Consider the following 14,642-nt stretch of genomic DNA (forward strand, 5'->3'; position numbering starts at 1 on the left):
AAGAGATATATGTCCAAGAGATCAATCTTTTAATTCCTACTTTTTGCGTCTCATAATAATTCAAACAATTACATAACCTGTAGTATCAGAGTATGCTACAGACCTGAGTTATATATTTACAAACAGTTGTTAAGAGCTTTCACCGTGGTATTACATTAAAACTTGTGTCCTAACAAACAGACAAACAGTTGAGAGTTCCAATTGGTTTCTAGCAGTTGTCTGGTCTGCTGTACTTTGGAGGCAGAGATGGACATAGCTCATTCATATGGGTGTATGGTTCCATAGTGTTGTAACCAGGAAGTTGCATTCTGTACTTGCCAAGTATCTGACAGTAAGGAAGCTTCACACTGTCATTGTCATTGCACCATTTAGGAAGTCTACTTGCGTTTGTCTCGAAGAAGTTGAGCATGTAAGCATCTTTGAGCTGCAAAATTTTGAAATATTAACACATAACACGGTAGCACTAGCTTGCGACTTATGTATTGCTTCTCACCGTGAACTCTGTGACTTGAATAGAATCAGCCAATGAGCCGAATAGGCCACCTTCTTTGTACATTTCGAGGATGAAAGCAATGCATGAGGTTGATTTACCATCGCTGTATATCCAATCGTCTTGTTCGGGTATTGCCAGTAATTTGTCAAAAGAAGACCCGCGCTTCTCTACTTCGACCAGTACATCAGAAAGATCAAGACCCTGCAAAATTAAGAACATGTAAGAGAATGATATCAAGAAGAACAAAGGAACAAATTGTGATACCTTTGTTCCGAGACGCTTGTTCAAAGCTTCATTCCACATATTAGCAGCATAATCAGGCTGCATTTTGCTCCAAACAGTCATGAAAGACGCAACCTGAAAGAGAGAGAAAGAAAAAGCTCCTAATTAGAAAGAGTACTCGTTCACAAGGACAAAGTTGTGAACTGAGAAATGAAAAGAAAAACCTACAAGATGAGAATCGAGAGGAGGCGGGTAGTTCTCACTAACAGTATCGATCCAGCTAAAAATCAAATTATGATAACCATACGGTTTACCCTCCATGCTTCGAGCATACTCCCACGCAGCAGAAACGTTGAACTTAGCACGAACATCGGGATGCAAAGGTAGCAATGCGATCTGAGGATTCGCGTCATCCTTTGTTAGTTCGAATTCCCACCATTCCTCCCATGGTAAGATCGCTATTACATCTTCTCCCTATGATCATCACAACCCCAAAAACACTTCAACAAACGAAACTCTTGTTTGCTAAAACTTAACTCTGAAGTTTAGTTTTGTTTACCTTCTCGTTTTCATTCCCAGACTCACCAACCCACAGTTTCCCTTCGGAGTCTCTCAAGCAGACAGCGGAATGACCAGCGTACGCCCCGCTCACCCACTTCTCAAGAGTCTCGAACCCACCCCACCGTCCACGGATCTTCGAGATAGCTAGCAGATCACCAGACTGGATTTGATCAGTTGTAACGTTTGTGACCCACGGTTCAGGACGAGCGTCGAACTTAGCTCCCATATGCTTCTCAAGAAACGCGAGGTTAGAGCTCTCCCCCCAACCAGTATTGGTAAAGAGAGGAAAAACATCCCATAACGCTTGAAGTGTTCCTAACATCCCCGCGTGCATAAGGAATATCGAAACTCCCTTATTCTTAACCTGATACACACCCAAAGAATCGCATCAAAACAAAGTCATCCTAAACTGAGAAACCAAAAGACATAGCAACAACCATCTTACATATTCGTACTCGGCTAATCCATCCCACTCCGGGAACTCCACAGTGTGCGCACGTGAGATGAAGTACCAAGTCCATGTCACACGGTACGGAGTTGCAAAGACATAAAGATCCATGCAAGTCCAACTATGCGCTTTATCCGCCTTCATAACACACAAAACAAAAGAACAAAACTTAGGAATAATCCACTACAAACAGTTTCACATCAACTACAAAAGCAAGAAACAACAAAGCTCACAGATTTTTTTAAAAATGGAGTCTTTACATACTAAACTCAGCAAGTACTCAACTTTCATTAAAATTGATTAAACCCAAAACTAAAAAGCGTATCCTAAGGACTACCCACAAGAGAAGAAGGTTAAATACAACTTAAATCAACAATGTGCCCTAGCAATTGAATCGAATCAGAAACTTGCAATAGTCAAAATTGAAAGAGGACCCATACACAATTAACTCCCATAAACAGTCAATCACCATCGTAGTGCACGAAATCTACATGAATTTGAGTTTTATTTGCACCTGAATGTGAAGCGTGCCCTAGCAATTGAATTGAAATCAGAAACTTGCAATAGTCAAAATTGAAAGAGGACCCATACACAATTAACTCCCATAGACACTCAATCGCGGTCGAAATCTATTCGAATTTGAGTTCTGATTCGCACCTGAATGTGAAGCGTGCCTCCACCAAACTCGCTGCCAGACTTGTTATGAAACTCCAAATAAGCCGTGTTCTCGTAGAAACAAGCGCCTTTCCACTTGACGTCATCGTTCCCTGGGCTCGCTGTTCCGATGAAAGTGGGGAGCAGATCGGCGGCGCCGTAGAGGGAATTGAGAATCGGCCACGAGACTTGCTTGGGAAGAAGTGGAAGGAGGTCGCGAGGGTTAAACGGGGATTTCAGTGATTCCGCGGTTGAGGCAGTTAGAATCAGAACGGCGATGGAAACAGAGAGGGAAGCGTGAAAGACGATGAGGAAGATGAAGACGCCATGTCCGTTTTTTTTGGGGTTCGTCGTCTCTCCACGATGTATTTTAGTTCCTATATTTTCCCTCGAAAATGTACTTTATCTTATTATTAGTTATATATATGTTGCTGGCAAAATGCTCTAATGCTTAATGATTTCCACGTAACATTTTTATCCATAGAAAATTTTAATTTTTTTATTTTTCAAAATTTGAAATCTTATCCTCAAAACCTCATTTCTCAACTCTAAACCCTAAACTCTAAACTCTAAATCCTAAACCCTAAATCCTAAACACTAAACCCTAAACCCTAAACCCTAAATCCTAAACCCTAAACCCTAAACTCTAAACTCTAAACCCTAAACCCTAACCCTAAATCATAAACCCCACCCTTTAACTCTAAACTCTAAGTTTGTGACTTTTTAATAAAACATTAAATGCTATTTTTGTGACTTTTGACCTTGAATGCTAGTTTGAGAACAAAAACTTGATTTAGTGCTATTTTTATCTTTTCTCTTTTTTTATAGTCAAAATACCAATAGAAGATAACATTAAAAATTTCCTTATTAAAAATATAGCACACAAATGTAAAATGATTAAAATAGGTTTTATTATAGAGTAAAATGATAATTATACTTTTTATTATATTATATATATATATATATATATATATATATATAATTAAATAAATATTTTTAAATAGAAATTTTGTTGTTGAAATATTCAAAAATTTCCTTAAATTTTTTTTCCATTTTGTTTCAATTTTTTTTTGAAAAAACAATTTTCCTTCTAAAAGTTTATGAAAACTTTTCTAAATATTCATGATATCTTTACTGAATTTGAGTTTAGAAAAATCTTCATGAATGTATTTAAATGACATCTTCTTAAATCCGAGTTTATGAAGTCATTTCTGAATAAGTATAATATATTTCTAAAATTTAGAAAAAATACTGATAAATTTTTAATATTTTAAAAAAAATTTAAGAAGATATTAATAAATATCTTCATAAAATTTAGAATTTTTTTTTCATAATATGCATTTAAAAATAAATTTTAAACATGTATTTAGAAAACTTTAATGAATATATATTTATGAACACTCTACTAAATTTGAATTAAATGCATAAATAATAAGATATTCTTAAATACGTATAACATTGTCCTACCTTTATGGAAATGTTTTTATATCTAAATTTATAAAATATTATACATATTTAAAAACATCATCGCAAATTTTTGAAATATATTATATATATATATATATAAATATGTTTGTCTTTCTCCTAAGCTATCCACGTGGAAAGTCACTCTCTGACAGACCGACACGTGTCTCTGGGTTTTATTTCTTTGGTTGGGCTTGAGTTTAACTTTGGGCTTATACTATGAACAATTGACATGGCTTTTTACTCTTTAATATTATTGAATGTGTTAATTATTTCTTAATACATAGTAAATAAAAAAACACACACATTACGATATGGACGTTATATTATCATCAAAGCAATCTTTACCCTATGTACTTTATCATGTGATAATTTATAAAGTAACAACGAATCTATGAGTTCATCAAATTTGCAATTACTTACGTCAGAATTGTAAGTATATAAACGGTTAATAGTAGTGTGTTGAATATTATATTCATATGATTTAAAAGCCTTTACAAATTTTTATTTTTAAACATACACCAAAATTTTTATGAAAGTAAATATTCATTCAGGTTTTCAACTACTTCAAATACCACCAATGCCAAAAAATTTAATCAAGTGCATGAAAACTATAATATATTTAAAACTACAATAAATACATTAGTTAATGAAAAATCCTTTTTAAAAAGTATTATGGATGCATACATAAATATTAAGAGAAATGTATAAAAGGAAATAAAATTAATAATAACTTGAAGAAAAAAATGTATAAGACTGAGAATTTATGATTTGTGGTTTAAGATATATTCAAACTTATTGTCCTAATCAAGGTGGAATAAAAATTAAATAATATTTTTTTTTTTAATTATATATACATAGAAATATTTTTAGTGGTAGGGTATTTTATAATTTCCAATATTTGGTCAAATAAAGAAGAAGGAAACCTGCATGTATATAACCACGAAAAGAAAACTACTTTAAATAACTTAATCAAAACAACATCCACGTACAACTAAACCCGATGAACGTCCCAACCTCAGAAGAAAGATGGTATAAGAGCAAAAATCTCAAGACATGACATATAGTGTTGTACTAACAGCTTACCAAGCAATTTAATTTACATAGTTCATTCAACAGTAATCAAAGCAAGCAAATATCCCTAATCAAAGCAAATATTGGTAGTTTCATAGTCTATTTAGTATTCAAATACATTAACATGTACAATATTTAACTAATATGTATATTTTTATATGATACAAATTTATATTAAACATTCATTCTAACTGTTTAAATTGTTTCTTAATTTTTATCCCGTCCGTAGAGCGGGCCGGCCCTAGTATATTAAATAGGATTTTTTTAATATGCATATAAATCAAATTTGAGAAGAAGACATACACATTTAGGAAGACATTCTTAAATATACATACAAGTTGCATTCATAGGTCTATTTACACATTTATTAAGGCATTTATGAATTTGGGGGAAAACAACTTATAAATTCAGGTAGATATCATATATGTTTAGAAAGGTTTTCCTAATTTTCTTAAGAAAAAATCATTTTTATAAAATGAAAAATATATTTTTATATATTAAATAAATAATTAAATAAAATTTTAAATAAGATAAAATTGTCATTTGACTCTTTAGTAAAACCTATTTTAGCCACTTTAATTATTTAATCAAAAGAAGCTTTGCCATACCAGTAACCTCATTTATCTAAATAGTAATATTTTTACCTCTAGTAAAAATGTGAAAATTTATTGGATTTTGAATCTAAAGAGTAGGTAATAATTTTATTGATTTGAAAAAATTAGTTGAAGAAATAAGTAAATATTTAAAAATGTTTGATGAGTTTTAATACATTTATCTAATTCTTATGTTTTAAGTTTCAAAGGAATGCAAATAAATTTAATAGAAACTAATTCCATGAAGTTTTTTCTTTGTATATAAGGAGATTCCAATAATTGGATTTATTAAAATAGTAAAACTAAACTTTTTATATATCATGGAAACAAAAAGATATTAAATGGAACAGTCAAATAAAAAATAAAAGTTTTGAATAAAATTTTGATTAACAAAAAATTGAATAACAAAAAAACATCTTATCTGAATATAAAAAGTTTTTAAAAAAATTGTCTTAACTAATTTATGGATAATTTTGAGAAGAATAATTGAAAGGGTTTGTCCATCAATACAACATGGATTATGACAATAATATTTTTTTCATTCATCGTCATGGTAATATACTTTAACAAATTATAATGAAAATTATATTCTTAAAGCTATCATATAATAACTATTGATGTACATATCGGATAGATAAATATAAAGAATTATCTTCAAATCATAGTTTAAAAGCACATAATTGGTCCCTTTTAATAAAAAATTTTCATTAAATTCTTTTCAAATACCAGTATCTCAAAATCCACCAATTATATAACATAAATATTTAATAAAATTAGAAAACTGTTAAATTCAATAACACAAGAAATTAAATTAAAGTATTTGAGAAGAATGGTTACAAAGACTTAATCCAAGAACACAAAATTTAAAATAATTGACAAAATACATAATTTAACAACACTAGAATTTAATGAAATATTCAACATAGTTCTTGTATTCTTCCAAAAGCGTTACTATCTTAGTATAGTAGGTTGTAACAACCATAGATCCTTACTGAAAAATACTTAAACATTGTTCTATATCATAGACTCTAGATACATCATCATGTTCAAATCAAGTAAGCAAGTTCTTCCATATAGATTCAGCAGTGGACATAAAGAGAAAACTCTGACCAATTTTCTTGAAAACTGAACTCATCACCAAGTAGCAAACCATATCGTTATAACAGGACGAAGAACCAGAATCACGATGATTATCAAGGGGTTTGGAATCATACTATCAATAAATCCAAACTTATAGCGGATATTGAGAACAAGACGTATAGAGCGACACCAAGAATGAAATTTAGCTCCAGAAATCAGTCAAGATGTAACTAAAACCAAGCCAGCATGATCAGAGAGCCGTGAAGAAAGTACGAATTCTCGTAATGATGCAAAAATTGAAGATTGTTCACAGTTGATTCCATGATTGAGAACAAATCAAGAAGCAATGAAGACAAATCAAGCTAGGAAACGAATCAAGAAGACAAAATGAATCAAGAACCGGGCAAAGAAATCAAACGAATTGGATCCAAACTTCAATCGTTGATTGCGAAAATAAAAGAAGAAAAACAAGAACACGCAAAATGAAGAAGAAAAGCTCAGTATTCTCGAAAAAATTGATTAGAGTAATGAAGTCAGTGATGGATTAGAGTTGAGAAATACGCATCGTCATTAGGAAGGTTGTTAGGCTATGCTACCATATCAAAATGTATGAATTATATTTCTCAAATTGTAAATTTCATACTTATTACAGTTTAAATATAAGTGGAATAAGCTAAAGGAAACTTAACCACCAGTATAAAATAAACCAGATTATAAACCTATATGTACTGTAATAGTCTTGCATGTCCTTGCGTATAGCCCTCTTCGTTTCCGTCTCATCGAAATCTCGATGGAAGCTTCCACGGGTCTTTTAGCTTGATTCGTAAGGAAAGCCGTTCGTTCATGTGTGGATTACGAAATTTGATTGTCTTCTTCGGTTCTGGTTCTCTCCTGTGAGGTAACCTTTTCCACTGAGGATGGTTTCATCAGTTCATATGTAGAATCTGTAGGTTATTTTCAGATTGGTGTTTACTTTTATGAGATTTGTGATTTGAATCTGGATGTCTAGTATACTCGTTGATCAAATGTTGAGTGATTGAGTGGATAGTGTTTGCAATGTTTTACCTAAATTGATCCTTACTATTTACAGCTGCTGATGGTATTCTTCCACAAGAACAAGAGGATGTCTGGTGGTGCTACAACCGCCTATGTTTTATTTGAGTTGATGGAATATCACCTTCTCACTCTGCTCTGCCATTTGATTATTGTTGTGTTCTTTGTACTGTTTCTATGGTCTAGTGCCACCATGTTCATTAACTAGTAAGTTCATCACCAATCATAAATCAGCTTTGATTACATTCTCTTATCAAATGTTAATGATGGATAAAATAGATTGTAAAGTGTGTGTCGTATTGATGAAAGTACGTGAGTATATACAAGAGATTAAGTCCTTATCACGAGAGGACTATGTATTTAGATAAGTACAACATATCATTATCTATAATTCACATCATTATCTCTATACCCCCCCCCCCCCCCCCCCCCCCCCGCAAGTTGGAGGTGAAAGATTTTGAATCTCCAGCTTGGACAGTAGATAAGAAATTAGTTGTTGGTAGGGCCTTGGTGAGAATGTCTGCCAGGCTGCTCAGTGGTTCTGATATGTTCTGTAGTAATCAGCTTGTCCTCGACAGCATCGCGAACAAAATTGCAGTCCGACTCAATATGTTTCGTTCGTTCATGGAAACTGGGTTAGCCGCAATGTAAATGGCCGCTTTGCTGTCACAGAAGAGTTGCATTGGGTGATCATGAGGTATGTCAAACGCACGCAGCAGTTGCTTGATCCACTTGAGCTCTTTTAAAGATGCTGCCATGGACCGATACACGGCCTCAGCTGAGGATAACGAAACCATCTTTTGTTTCTTCGTTTCCAAGAGATGGGAGACGAACCTAGGAGAACAATATAAGCGCTGAGTGATTGTCGCGTCAAAGGACACAGTTCCAGTCGGAGTCACAATAGGCTCGAATGGAGAGATCAGAGTCAGCGCGTAGTAGTATGCCATGATCAGGAGAGCCTTTGAGATAGCGTACCGTTCGCAAAGCTGCGTCCCAATGGACCTGTAGTGGAGACTGCATGAACTGTGCAAGTATGTGGACAGCGTAACAGATCTCAGGTCGAGTAAAAGTGAGGTAGATAAGGCGCCCTATTAGACGACGATAAGCCTCTGGATCAGCAAAGTTGGGACTAACAGCCAGAGCCAGTTTATGATTGAGTTCTATAGGCGTTGAACATGGTTTATAGCCCAATAAGCCAGTCTCAGAGACAATATCCAACGCATACTTTCGCTGAGACAAGAAGATACCTTCACTATTGCGAGCAACTTCAATGCCAAGAAAGTACTTGAGTTTGCCCATATCTTTCATGTGAAAGCACTTGCTCAGATAGTTCTTAAACTTCTGAATAGTAGAGATGTCGTTGCCGGCTACAATGAAGTCGTCGACATATATCAAAATGTGTAATGAGATGTTACCCTTGATCAACGAGAAGTGTGAGTAGTCCCCTGCTTTGCTTGAAACCATAGTCTTTCAAAGCTGTCCGGAGCTTTACGAACCAGCAACGGGGAGACTGCTTGAGACCGTAGATAGACTTGCGTAAGCGACACACTTTGGTAGGATCAGGATGTTCGAAGCCAGGAGGAAACTTCATATAAACCTCTTCTTTTAGATCACCGTGCAAGAAGGCGTTGTGGACGTCCATTTGATGTATTTCCCACTTCTTTGCTGCGGCGATTTGAAGTAATAGTCGAGCGGTAGTTGGCTTTGCGACTGGCGCAAAAGTGCCGGTGTAGTCGAGACCTTCTCGTTGTCGATTACCACAAGCAACCACACGAGACTTGCGACGAAAGATCTTGCCATTTGAAAGATACTTGTTCTTATAGATCCATTGACAAGCAATCGCTTTCTTGCCCGGAGGAAGAAGTGACGTCCATGTGTGTTGACCTTCAAGAGCTGCATATTCATCAGTCATGGAGTCATTCCATTCATCATCGAGACAAGCTTCCTTATAGTTGCGAGGTTCAACATTTGATGTCAGAGCTGCAACAAACGCTTTGTGTCCTGCGGAAAAGTTTGCCCGTGAGAGGTAAGTAGAGATAGGGTAAGGTGTAGTACCTGAGACTATGATAGAGGAACCCGAAACAGAGGAAGATGAAGCGAGAGGGGGGTTCTTGGAGTTGTGTGGCGTTGACGACATAGTCCTTAAGAAGACAGGCGGTTTGTGTGATCTATGACCACGACCAAGTAGTAGTGGGAGACCAGGAGAGAGACAGTCTGACTGCTCAACAGAGGATGGAGCGGGTAAGGCGGGGGGGTGGTGAGTAAGTAGGTCATAGGAGGAGAGATAGAAGTGGTAACAGGAACTGTAGTAGTAGGAGACGGCGGGTGTGTATCAGTAGTCAGGGGTGTGGTGATCATCGAAGGTGAAGAAGAAACTGGTGATATCCAATCATCAATAGCGACGTCAGGTTGATAAACAGGAGGCGTGACATATTCAGTATCTAAGTTCCAGGGAATTGATCTTCAAGAAACACCACGTCACGACTAGCGAAGAACTCATTTTTATCAATGTCAAATAACTTCCAAGCTTTCTTCTCATCAATAATATTCCTACAAACAAGCATGCTTGCGCCGATGCGATCTCCAACGTTATCTCTGTCTCGCGGTCGTCGATGCTCATAGCACAAACAACCGAAGATGCGTAAAGAGTCAAACGAAGGCACAACTCCATGGAGAAGTTCGTAAGGAATTCTCCCTTGCAGAAGTGGTGTAGGCGTGCGATTGATCAGGTGAGAAGCAGTAAGAATACTCTCACCCCAAAAGGAAACTGGTAACTTAGCTTGGAAGAGAAGGGAGAGAGCAACATTTAATATGTGACGGTGCTTACGTTCCACACGGCCATTCTGTTGGTGTGTCAACGCAGGAAGTTTGGTGTTGTATCCCTTGTTGCCGTAGGTAGGAAGTCAACACCGTGAACTCGGTACCATTATCTGAGGGAATGCATTTGACTTGTTTGCCGAACTGTTTTTCACTCATTGCACAGAAGTTTCGTAAAAGGTTTTGGACTTCAGATTTTTCGAGCATAAGGTAGGTCCAGACTGCTCTGGAATAATCATCAACCACAGTTAAAAAATATGCAGCGCCACAAGAGGAAAGAGTACGGTAAGGGCCCCAAACATCGCAGTGAATTAACTCAAAAGGTGCTGAAGCTTTATTAAAACTATCTCGAAAAATTGAACGTGTTTGTTTTGCTTTAAAACAAATCTCACACGCAGGAGTTTCTAAATCAACACGCAAATCAGAAAACATAGGTAAGGAAGAAAGCATCTTGTATGAAGGATGTCCAAGTCGTCGGTGCCATAAAACTGTAGGTGATATCTTTCTTTTCCAGTCTGATTAGCTCTAGCAACTGTGACCCTTTGAAATAGTAAACCCCCCCTCTCTCTCTTCACTTGCTCCAATCAGAGTCCTCATAAAACGGTCCTGCAAAACACAAAGTGTATCAGTAAAGATAGCGATGCAACGCGTCTGTTTAAGAAGCTTTGATATAAATATCAAGGTGCAGTTAAATTCGGCACGTATAGAACGTTGATCAGAGAGTAATCTTTAGTTAAACGTAATCTGCCGATCTTAGTGGCTCTAGAAGCTGTGCCGTCAGGGAATGTAACCGCCGACGGGACAATGTCGATACTATCGTGGAGAAGAGACAGATCACCAGTCATATGATGAGAGGCTCCAGTATCTAATAAAACATCTGTAAGATTTGTCTTACCAGACAACCAATCAGTAGAGAACTGATTGTTTTGAGACTGAATTAGGCTGATGAACGTCGCAATTTGATCTTGAGAAGAAGTAGGAGTATTTCTGGTAGTTGCAGAAGCAAGAGTTAACACGTCCATGACCACGACCACCTGAAGTAGAGTTTCGGCCACCTCGTCCTTGTCCCTGAGATTGACGTTGTTGTTGTTGCTCAAGAAACCAGTCAGGATAACCGTGTAGTAGGAAACACTCTGCTGCCTCATGACCCTTGCGTTTGCAGTGGGTGCAAGAACGATTAGCGTCCCGGTTGCGAGAGGACATAGAAGCCGCAGCTGAAGAAGTAACAGGTTGTGGAGACTCTGTTTTGACTGAGAATCCAACAGCATCCTGCTTGATTTCAGTAGTACGCATAGTATTCAAGTGTTGTTCAGCACGAATGACTCGAGAATAGACGATGTTGAGATCAGGTAGTGGATCGTCATCTATGATCTGGGAACGAACGGTACTGAAACGTGATTCATCGAGACCGAAGAGAAACTTGTGAACCTTGGCATCTTCTCTTTCCTTGTCAAGATCAGACACGTACATGAGACTGTTGTCTTGAAACTTTGTAATTCTTCCCAGAGTTTGGTTAGACGACCGAAGTATTCGAGGACAGACTGGCCATTCTGTCTACAGTTTGTAATTTCATCCTCTAGAAGATGTTTCCGAACGCTGTTCTTGACGGAGAAGCGAGATTTCAGAGAATCCCAAAGCTTTGCCGCGTCAGCGACGTGAGAGACAGTAGAGAGAATCTGCAGATCAATGGAGGTACGCATCCATCCAACGATCATAGAGTTGATGGAAGTCCATCGCGCAAGATCAGGGTTTGAATTTGGTTTCTCTACGGTACCATTCAGAAACCCTATTTTCTGTTTTGCTTGGAGTGAGTTTCAAAACTCAGTTGCCCATTCTGAGTAGTTATCACCTTTAAGAACCACCGGTGTGATAAGTGCACCAGGGTTATCCGAGGGATGAAGAGAAAAAGAAAAATCCGAGGATTAATTTTCAGTAGTAGAGGCAAGGGCGGTAGAAGAAGTAGTAGAGGAAGTAACCATGTTCTAAAGTGAACACGAGTATGTAAGCGGAAGTCGGTTTGTAGAGCAGATCGTAAAAAAATTTAGGTTAAGATCGAACCTGCTCTGATACCATAAAATAGATTGTAAAGTGTGTGTCGTATTGATGAAAGTACATGAGTATATATACAAGAGATTAAGTCCTTATCACGAGAGGACTATGTATTTAGATAAGTACAAACATATCATTATCTATAATTCACATCATTATCTGGATTCTCTGTCAGGTCTCCATCAAAGATTAATTACTGAATTTCATATCCTGGAGAGCCTATTCCTCAACTTGTGTATTCTCTTATCTTCACAATCGCTTGGAGATTTCGAAGAATATTCTGATCAAGGCAAAAAAGAAATAACTTTATAAAACCCATGTAAAACTTATAAAATTATTAAGGAATGGGTTTACAAGTTGAAGCAAACTTCAAGAAATGAATATGACGAATTCCAGTTGAATTTATAACCCATTATGTATATAAGAACTCATATAATGATTTATAAACTCTAAATATAACTTACAAATTCATTTACTAGAGTTTACAAAATTACGATATTATTTATAAAAGTTTCAAAAATTTATAAGGTTTATTAAACATTCATAAGGGTTTTAAAATGTTATATAAATTTTTATTAAATCATTTGTAAGGTTTATAAACTATTATAAATTATAATTTATCATTATAAAAGTGGAATCTAACTTATGGTATTTCAAACAATTTTTCTAAGGTGTTTTCCCCATTTAAAATTAATGGTAAATTTGCTTATGCTTTCAGGAAGGTATTTTAGCGAAATAGTATTGAAAATGTGTTATTTTGGGTAATTTCTCAACATAGTATTTACATAGCGTTTCATCAAAAATTCAGCTTAGCCAAAAATATGTCATTTGTATAGTTGTCTTAAATTACTCAGTTTTTTTCATCAAATGTATAAATAAAACATGGTATATATACATATATATATATATATATTAATCTTACATATTTCAAATCCATATTCTTAATAATTTTGAAACAAAATACAAAAAGATTGACTTGACGAAATGGAAATAACTTACTACTAACCATGAATACAAAATTACAAGTACAGCACAAATACAGATTTATTTAGAAAGGGACTGAAAAAAATACAAATGACATGCTGGAGAGCGAAAGAGTTCAACTGCCGTAATAAGAGAAATTTATCTGGCGATTTATCTGGCCATTCATTGTATAGTCACCACCACCACAACATTCTCAAATGGGGATATTTTCAACGAGCAAAGAGACGACGTGCTCTTTCAAGAACTCGGGGTGGGTGTAAGCATCTTGGTACCTATAGAAAACATGGATGACACGTGAAAGGTTAAGAATTGGCATCAATAAAGAGAAATTAACTGAGTGAGGCCTCATTAGCTCTTGGTTCAAATCTTTCCAAGCATTTGAAACAATGTTGAATATTTCTTCTGCGGCTCGCTCCTTGGAAACACCAAATTGCTTCATGTAACATTGATGCCTGTCGCCACATGTTTCCTTTTGCGTTCAAACTGCAATCATTAGTTAATATGTCAATATGTCAAAAATTTTATACTCTGGAAAAGTAAATGTATTTAATGATATACGTATATTTTTAATTTTGATATACTTATATTATATATAGTTTGTGCTCACCTCGTAGCTATAATGTCATCTGTGAATCGACAAGTACCTCAGATGCTACCCTAATTTTAGGATGCGAGCTTAACCATTCAAAAGCATCAAGTTTTGCGACATCTCCCATTCCCGCGAACGTCACGGCCATGATGCCATAGTAACCGGAAGACACGATAGCACTCTCTTTGTATTCGTCGAACTTAGCAGTGTAATCCTTTTTCAACCACTTTGCCTCTTGCATGTATCCATTGGCTGTTGCTTTCAACTGATTATGAAGAATTCACTTAGGTCTGAATATATGAAGTTCAAAAGAAAAAAAAAACATTTGTTCTAAAATAATTGATTCTTAGGGCCTTAACTGATTTCTTAAGATGAAGCCACAGCCTGACCTCCCTTCCTTCTCAAGATCATGCTGAGTTTTTCGTAGAAATCTACTATGACACGGTAAAAGTGTTTCATGCTATCAGGTATCCGGTAGGGGCTTCGGGAAGCCACCTGTATTAGATCCATCAAATATTATAAGTCAGACATTGAAAACACACAAAAAAAATGTATGAAAAA

General features: G+C 35.8%; 1 non-coding gene and 1 pseudogene across 1 annotated transcript; both read right to left on the minus strand.

The window, feature by feature from the left end:
* Positions 1-8: 8 nt before the first annotated feature.
* LOC106406894 lies at positions 9-2,707 on the minus strand. The gene is made up of 7 exons (XR_007319160.1): positions 2,382-2,707; positions 1,722-1,862; positions 1,275-1,640; positions 944-1,189; positions 758-850; positions 494-694; positions 9-424 (listed from the first exon to the last, which is right to left on the minus strand). It is a non-coding gene; the product is annotated as an uncharacterized LOC106406894 (transcript).
* Positions 2,708-13,685: 10,978 nt separating this feature from the next.
* Positions 13,686-14,642, minus strand: part of LOC125582154 — a 2,243-nt pseudogene continuing 1,286 nt past the window's right edge.

The sequence above is a fragment of the Brassica napus genome, chromosome C2 (genome assembly GCF_020379485.1).
Source record: "Brassica napus cultivar Da-Ae chromosome C2, Da-Ae, whole genome shotgun sequence".
In the NCBI taxonomy this organism is placed as follows: Eukaryota; Viridiplantae; Streptophyta; class Magnoliopsida; order Brassicales; family Brassicaceae; genus Brassica; species Brassica napus.